Genomic DNA, 8,470 nt, shown 5'->3' with positions numbered 1-8,470 from the left:
TTTTTAATTTTTTATTGTGAAAATACTGTACAGAAGGGTGTGGGCAAGATAATGAGTACATTTCTTATCAAGCATTGTAGCCTCTTCCTTTGTTTCCCCTTCCCATTCCATCTCCCGCCCCCCCCCCTCCTTCCCCCACCAAAGTTGTAAAGTTCGTTTTTGACATAACGACTTGTACATCTCATTGTTGCAATGGGTCCACCTGTATCCCTATTTAAATGATTTGTTTTTTTTCCCTTCCCCTCCACAAATTATAACATCATCAAATACAGTAAAAGCAGGGGAGGGACATACAAAGCAACAAAGAAATAATCTTATAAATGTGTTAGAAATAATCGCATGAAAGAAAAAAACATTTGAATACATATCTTAGGGTTCATTTCCCTAACAACAACTTAGCTGACCTTTTCTGCTTGACACAGACATATCCTAGCTATTGCAAATAAGGGAAACCATGGGACCTATGTTTCTTTGGGTCTGGCTTACTTCACTTAATATTCTTTTTTACAAGCCTTTCCATTTTCTAACAAATGGGGAAATGTCATTCTTTCTGATGGAGGCATAGAATTCCATTGTGTATATATACCACATTTTCTTGATCCATTCATCCACTGAGGGGCATCTGGGTTGGTTCCATATCCTAGCTATGGTAAATAATGCTGCAATAAACATAGTTGTGCTGGTAGCTTTAGTGTGGTCTTGTTTGTAAACATTTGGGTAAATGCCCAAAAGTGGGATTGCTGGATCATAGGGGAGATCTATGTGAAGTCTTTTGAGGAACCTCCATACTGCTTTCCAAAGTGGTTGAACAAGTTTACATTCCCACCAACAATGAAGTAAGGTTCCTTTCTGTCCACATCCCCTCCAGCATCTGTTGTTGTTAGAGTTCTTGATTTTTGCTGTTCTAACTGGAGTGAGGTGATATCTCAATGTTGTTTTGATTTGCATTTCTTTTATGGCTAGGGATGTTGAACATTTCTTCATGTGTCTATTGGCCATCCTTCTTTCTTCTTCAGAGAAGCTTCTCTTTAAGTCTTTCGCCCACTTATTTATTGGGCAGTTGTTTCTTTGAGGATTTGTTGTTGGGTGGTTTAATTTTTTGAGTTCCAAGTATATTTTAGATATGAGACCCTTGTCCGTTGTATGGCTAGTAAAGATCTTCTCCCAATCGGTGGGCTTTCTATTGATCTTGCTAGCTATGACATTTCATTTTCATTACTTCTTCTGTATCACTTCTTGGTTCAATTCGAGTATAGGAAAACATCAATTTTTCCAGGATTTGTCAGGTGACTGGCATAAGGTTTTCAAAATACTCTGTTATAACATTCTCAGTTTTGCTTATTTCTATTGTGATGTCTCATTTTTGCCTCTAATTTTATGTATTTGTGTGAGTTCTCTTATTATTTTTTGTTTTCTTTTAATATGAAGGTGATATACAGAGGGATGGGTTACAGTTACATAAGTAGTGAGTACATTTCTTTTTGAACAGTGTTACCCCTTCCTCATTTTCTCCTGCTTCCCACAACCCCTACATCCCACTCCCCCAAAGTTGTAAAGTTCATTTCTAACATAGTGTCTAGTGTATATCTCTGTTGCTTTGGTTTAATCTTTGTTCCACCATTTCTGTGATTTCCCTCCCTTTCCCAAATCAGATTAACTTACGTATAAGACAATGGGTACAGAAAGAAAAACAGTGACAACAAGGAATAAACCAAAGGGGAAAAAGTAAATAGAAATAACTAAAAACAGTTCACTGTATAATAATCTTGTATCCATTTCTTGGAGCTCATTTCAATAAGCATCATTTTATATGGTGATATGCATATAGCTCTTGAGCTATTGTGATATTTTCTAAGAATATCCTAGACATATTCTAGTTTTTCCAAATGAGTGAAAACCTGCAGCCTATGATTCTTTGAGTCTGGCTTGTTTGACTTATTATGTTTTCCAAGTTTTTCCATTTTCTTACAAATGGGGCAATGCCATTCTTTCTATTGAAAGCATAGAATTTCATTGTGCATATATATGACATTTTCTTCATCCATTCATCTACTGAGGGGTAGCTGTGTTGGTTTCATATCTTAGCTATGGTGAATAATGCTGCAATGGATATACTTGTGATGTTAGCTTTAGTGTGGCCTTGTTTGTGGTCATTTGGTTAAATGCCCAGGGGTGGGATTGCTGGGTCATAGGGGAGCTCTTTTAAGGACTCTCTGTACTTCTTTACAGAGTATTTGAACAAGTTTACATTTCCACCAATAGTGTAGTAATGTTCCTTTTTGGCCACATCCCCACCAGCAAGCATCTGTTATTATTAGTTTTCTTCATTATGGTCATTCTAACTGGGGTGAGGTGGAATCTCAATGTTGCTTTGATACGCATTTTGTTTATGGACAGAAATGTTGCATATTTCTTCTTCCTGTGCCTATTGGCCATTCATATTTCTTCTTCAGAGAGGTCTCTCTAAAAAATCTTTATCCCACTTATTATGAGAGTTGTTGCTTCTTTGAGGATTTGTTTTTTTTTAGGGGGATTAACTTTTGGGGGCTCTAAGCATATTTGAGATAAAAGGCCATTGCCAATTACAGAACAAGTAAAGAGCTTCTCCCAATTTGTAGGCTTTCTATTTATCTTTCTATCTATATAAGTTCTCTTCTTAGTCAGATTTGGTTAGGGTCTGCGAAGTCTATTAATTTATTCAAAGAACCAACTCTGTTTTGTTGATTCTTTCTATGTTTTATTTAGTCTTTAGTTATTTCTGATTTAATTTTGTTTATTTCTTTCTGTTTACTACTTTGGGCTTGGGCTTATTCCTGTTTTCAAGGAGCTTGAGGAACATAATTAAAATATTTGTTTGAGATTTCCCCAATTGCTTGATGTAGGCACTCAGAACTATGAATTTTCCTCTATGTACTGCATTTACTGTTTGTTCATTTTTGTTAAATTCCAGATACTGTAAGATTTCCATTCTAATCTCTTCAGTGTCCCACTGATCATTTAGCAACGTGTTGTTCAGTCTTCATGGGTTTGAGAGGGTTTTTTTTTTTTTTTTTTGATTTAGCTGTTTAATTCTAAGTTTATTCTGTTGTGGTCTGACAAGATATGGGAAGTCAATTTATTTTTCTTTCAATTTGGATAGAATTTCTGTATGACATAGGATATGTTCTATTTTGGAGAATCTTCCATGAGCTGCTGTGAAGAATGTATATTCTGATGCTGAATGTATATTCTGTAGATGTCTGTTAGGGCTAAATGTTAGTTATTTACGTCTGCAGTTTCTTGGTTGAGTTTTTCCTGAATGACCTATCCATAGCTGACAATGATGTGTTGAGATGTGTTTTTAAGTTAAGATGTGTTTTGGTTGAAGAAGTGGGGTGCTCCAGGGTTCAGGGCATTGATACTTAGACTTGTTATATCCTCCTAATGGAGAGTTGCCTTTATTAATATGTAATTTCTCTTCCTGCTAATTTTAATTTGAATTCTATTTTATCTTATGTTAATAATTCTACTGTGGCCTATTTATGGTGTCCATGTGCTTGAAAATTGTCCTTCCAGCCTTTCAGTTTGAGTATGTTTGTTTTTGTCAATAAAATGTATCTCTTGTAGATACTAGATGGATTTGTCTTGTTTTCTGATACTATTATCTAATCCTTGTCTTCTAATTGGAAAATTAAGTCCATTGATATTGAGTGTTAAGACTGTGAAATATCTGATAAGTCCTGCTATGTTATACACCTGCTCTTAGGAGCTGTGCCTCACCTACTCAATATATTTACCTTGTTCTCTTAAGCATTTTTTAAATAACCAGTTCTTGTTCTTTTTGTCTTCTCTATATAGGATATATTTGATTAACTTCTATTCTGCTGATTTGGAGGAGATCCCTTGTTTCAAGTTTTCTTTGTCATGAAATATTTTATATATCCTTTAAAAGTAAAGTAGAGTTTGGCTTGGGTCCGTATTCACAGTTGGTAGTTGTTTGCCTTCAATATTTGTCATATATCATGCCAGGCTTTTTACCATATCAGGTAAGAAATCTGTATTTATTCTGACTGTATATCCTTTATAAATAATCTTTTTTCTATGACAGCTTTAAGAATCCTTTCCTTGATCTCTAATGATCCTCTCATGGATTGTGATGTGGTGGTGGGTTGTTCTGTTCTGGTATTCTGTTTGGTGTCATAAAGGCTTCTTTTCTTTGAATGAGCCTATCTCTGGATGTTTGGAATGTTCTTTTCTAGAATTCTGTAATATGTTTCCTATCCATTTAGTTTCCTGCTCTTCTTTTTCTTGATACCTATGTCCTCCAAATTTGATTTTCTAACTGAGTCTTGAAGTTCCCACAAAATTATTTCTTAATTCTTGGATTTGTTCTAAATGATTTTCTCCTCTTTCCTATTAGATCTATTCTGTTTTTGACCCTTGAGATTATCTTCTATGTCATCTATTTGCTGTGGAGACTCTGTTTTTGTATTCCTTGTCTTCTAGTTGGTCATGTTTTTGAGGGCTTCTATCTCTTTATTAAAGCTTGTTTGAGGTCTTGTATGGATTTCTTTACATCTTTTCTTTGGGTGGGGGGGTTGGGAGGGTTGTTTTTTTAGGTGTGTATTCTCTCATATCTTTTAACTAGGCATCTATTTTTTACTTGGACTCCCTTGTCTTCTCAGAATTTATTTATCTTTCTGTTTGTAGACTCCATTAATTATTTTGCTAATCTTTGGTTGGTCTCATCTTGTTCACAAATTTCCTTATAGAGGTTTTGTATCTTTTCATTAATCATATTTTTCAGCAGTATTTGTAATGTATTTTGAAAACTATCTTCTAGGTCCTTGATTGTCTATTGTAATGCCTGGTTATTTACTGTGTGAATTATACTACCTTGACATCACTTTTCTTGTATTTTTCTGATTTGTTCTGTCCATTTGGAGGATTTCTTGGCTTTCATTTGGGGATCTATGATCTTAATGGGTGACTCTCTATGTTCTTGGTTGATTTGCCAGGTGTTAGTTTGATCTTCTGTTGTGATTTGTTTTTCTGGAATTAGGTTTTTGTCTAGACCATTAAGTGTAGAAATAGAGGTCATTAGTAGTGAGATGTTGTGATGTTAACACTTGTGGTTCCAGTGACAGTTCAGACTGTCCAGTGGTATTTTGAATTGTCTCTGTGTTTGGATTAGGCTGTCTCTGGTATACACTTCTGTTCCTGCTTTTTTCCAATGTGGCCCTTTTATCTCCACAATGTAGCTGTGCTTTTGAATATGTTGGTTAACACAGTCAGCAGTTACCTGCCTGGCTGGGGACCTTTTCATAGATTTCTGTTTTCTTGTGAAGACAGTATAAAATCTTCTTTTGAATTGTATATCTATATATAATTATAGCTGACTTGGTGTGACCCTCTATAAGTGGAGTACCTGCTAGGACTCTAAATCTCTGTTTCATTAGAGAGAGCTAGGGTAATTTTCTGTTGTTATTCTGCCATTGTTTTTCCTCTTCCTCAGTATTTTTTATATTGTTGATTTTTTTCACATAATTTAGGATTTATGATTGTTCTATCAGGTTATTTTTGTTTTTCAGTTTGTGTTACTTTGAATTAGTGATTGCAGGCTCGTATAAAGAGAAAGAATATTAAATGTGTGTTACTACATTGAAAGAAAGAGAGCAGATATTTAACCCATTTGCTACAAGTAAATTAATATTAAGCAAAGCGAATTAAAATAATTACTTATTTACTCTTCAGAGGAAGAGTACAGTACTTCTGGATATCTTGGAGGAAAAGACTTTAGACTCATTACAACTGATACCTTACATTAAAATTACTGGCTAAACTTTCTTCTTCAGAAAGGAAAAAGCTCCATTTCTTCCTATTAGTATTATAAAATTACAATAGCTGAATGTTGAATTGTTTTCTTCTGCTATTTTCAATTCCATTCTTCATCCATTAGGTATCTAGGACTTTGAATGGCCAATTCCTTAAAATAACTATATTGCTTATTGTGATGTAAATCTCAGTAATATTAATATGCATTTACATCTGAGTCTCATCTGAAGCAAGAAACCTATTTTACTCTTTTTTATCTTTTAATCCAGTCTGAAGCAAGAAACCTATTTTACTCTTTTCTATATTTTAATCAACAAATCCATTCTCTTTAGAAATATGTTCTCATCTTTTATATTGCTTCAGTAAACATCATGTATTTCTAGTACTTTTACTGAAATAAATATAAAGTTTGAAACAGAAAGACAACCCCCCCATTATCACTTTAGAGTAAATTCTTGAGGACTATTTTATATATAAAAATAAAATAAAAAATATTCATGTTTATACATGAATAATCTAATGGTTAAGTCAATTAGATGCATGAACTATCACATCATCTCAATTTACTTAAAGGCACCAAAATATTAGTGTTCATGAATATCACTCATTTTTAGAAAATGACTAATCAAAACAAAGTTTATATTATATTTGAAATTTTAAAAGTGAAAATTACACCCAGATTTGCTGTGAATATCCTGTTTCCAGGAATACATTTATTCAGCAAACAGAGAAACAAAAAATAAGGGTTTGTCACATAGAATTAAAGATGTAGGAGCAGACTGTCTTTCCATAAGATGATAAGTACATGCAAATAGTGTGATATTTTCAAAACAATTCATGAGGATTTGTGATCATGATAGGTAAGCAAAGTAACTGGAAAACTGTATATGTAAATTGAGCTTTCAATATAGGAGGACAAGTTTTCAATAAATGAGCCTATAGAAGATGATTGTGTATTTCTAATACACATCCAGTATTCTACATTTTCCCACATATTCCAGTTCTCTTACCTCAGTTCCTGATCAATATTCTTCTACTTCCATGATGTCAATTGCTACTAAAATAACAAGGTGGATTTTTTTTGGTTTCTAGATCCAATAAATTTTAGTATTTTGGAATAGTGGTATAAATTCATGGAGTTTGACTTGAATGTCAAGTTTGAGGATACTGTATTCAGGGAACTGTTAATTGGCCTGAAGTAGCCAGGAACATATTATGAATACACAGACATACTGTATACTAAGGACAAGGGACTTGCTCTCGGGGAAAGATACAGGTCCAGGCAAGATCCTGAAGCAAAGAAAAAACAATGGAGCAAATATCAATCAACTATCATTACAAAGGAATGGAACCTATCTCTGATGTGTTTGGATGGCAGCTGTGTGTGTGTGTGTGTGTGTGTGTGTGTGTGTGTGTGTGTATAGAGAGAGAGAAAAAGAGAGAGTGGGAAAGAGAGAGAGAGGAGAGACAGAGACAGAGACAGAGAGAGAATTTTAGTTAAGTGGCTTCCATATTTACAGTCCATAAAGCATTACTTGTTAGGGGGAAGGTGCTCATATAATAGCACTGATACCACTGTCATCACTTTTTACTGCGAAAAACACTTGCCTAATCTCTAATTAAAAAGGGAAAAATAAGGAAGTGGCGCTGTAGCTCAAGAGGTAGAGCACTCGCCTTCAGCTGAATTGCTGAGGGACAGCGCCCAGGTCCAGAGTTCAAGCCCCATGACCAACAAAAAAAAAAAAAGAAAATTTCAATTTAAAAAGGGAAAAATAAACTAACACCTTACACATTTGTTTTGACAGTTAATTGGTATATTGAAGGCCAAACGGAGGAATCGGGGATTAATATAATCTTTTTCCTCTCTTCTGATTGTTACACAGCAATAGCTGTGATTTCAGGAGTCTCCTGCAATGTACTCACATCTGAATTACTAATATGTTTAATAAAAGAAACGTATGATAGAGAAATAGATCAGCCAGCAAGCACAAAGAACTAGTGATAAGATCGAACTCTTGAGCAGGGTTGCCACATCTTTTAGGAATGCAGTTCTGTGGCTTTCCTGTGTGATTAAAAGGTAAGAAAGTACTATAGAAACAAGAATTTCTGTTCAACCAAGTAGAAAGTGCTCATGATCCCATCCTCACGTTGCAAATTTCCATTTCATAAAGACTCTCTTTTAGAGTGCTTTCATTTAATATACTTCAGCACCTCATCCTTCTCTGCAGTAGACAGGAAAAAAGATAGTTTTGTTTTAATATTATCTTATGTAAATTAGTGTGTACAGGCATGACTTGTATAATTACAGAAGTAAGTAATAAGTATAAATAGGGATCATGTCACAACTAAAAACATAATTAGAATCACATAACAAGACTAGAAGTCACAGCATTTTGTGCCTGAAAACATACATTAGATTAGTTGCAGAATTTTTATTTTGAGATAAACTTTATATTAAAGTATAATGCACTAAGGATTGAAACATCTTTTTGAAAAATATATTTCTAACATATTTTGCTGCATAATTTTAAGAAGAAAATGGCCCCAAAGTAGTAATTTTTCTTTTCTTATTTTCCTGTTTCCATGTGATTAACCTCCAAATTAGAAATCCAGATATATGATTTAATTTAATTTAACCAAAAATATTATTGAGTAT

Source organism: Dipodomys merriami, unplaced genomic scaffold (genome assembly GCF_024711535.1).
Source record: "Dipodomys merriami isolate MVZ:Mamm:240054 unplaced genomic scaffold, mDipMer1.0.p SCAF_24, whole genome shotgun sequence".
Taxonomy (NCBI): Eukaryota; Metazoa; Chordata; class Mammalia; order Rodentia; family Heteromyidae; genus Dipodomys; species Dipodomys merriami.
This window is presented reverse-complemented; position numbering follows the sequence as displayed.